The following is a 292-nucleotide window of genomic DNA, read 5'->3' on the forward strand; positions in this document are numbered from 1 at the left end:
ACACATGGTAAAGGAGATGCTCTGTAACACTCCTCGGGCTGGGAAAGGAGGATTTCACCAAAAGCCAAAGTTTTGTTGACCTGTCTCTGGTCTCCAGCCTCTTCCAGAGGACAGTCCTAGAAACAAACCTACTCCCAGTCCTATACCAGACGGGTGAAATCCCAGCCCCTCCGAGATTCCTCACTGCATGAGGCAGGAGGCAGCAATCCATGGGAGCAGTTGTGAGGAGGGGCTGGGGTCCCATCCCGCCCTCCATCCCGCCCTCCATCCCACCCTCCCTGTGCGATTCCTG

The 292-nt window shown here is 56.5% G+C and overlaps 1 protein-coding gene across 1 annotated transcript in view; it reads left to right on the plus strand.

Annotated features, from left to right (window-relative positions):
• The window catches only part of COL23A1 (collagen, type XXIII, alpha 1), a 46,411-nt gene that overhangs the window by 35,428 nt on the left and 10,691 nt on the right, over positions 1-292 (plus strand). The gene's annotated exons all lie outside the window — the stretch shown is intronic.

The sequence above is a fragment of the Pterocles gutturalis genome, unplaced genomic scaffold (genome assembly GCF_000699245.1).
Source record: "Pterocles gutturalis isolate BGI_N339 unplaced genomic scaffold, ASM69924v1 scaffold11207, whole genome shotgun sequence".
Classification (NCBI taxonomy): domain Eukaryota; kingdom Metazoa; phylum Chordata; class Aves; order Pterocliformes; family Pteroclidae; genus Pterocles; species Pterocles gutturalis.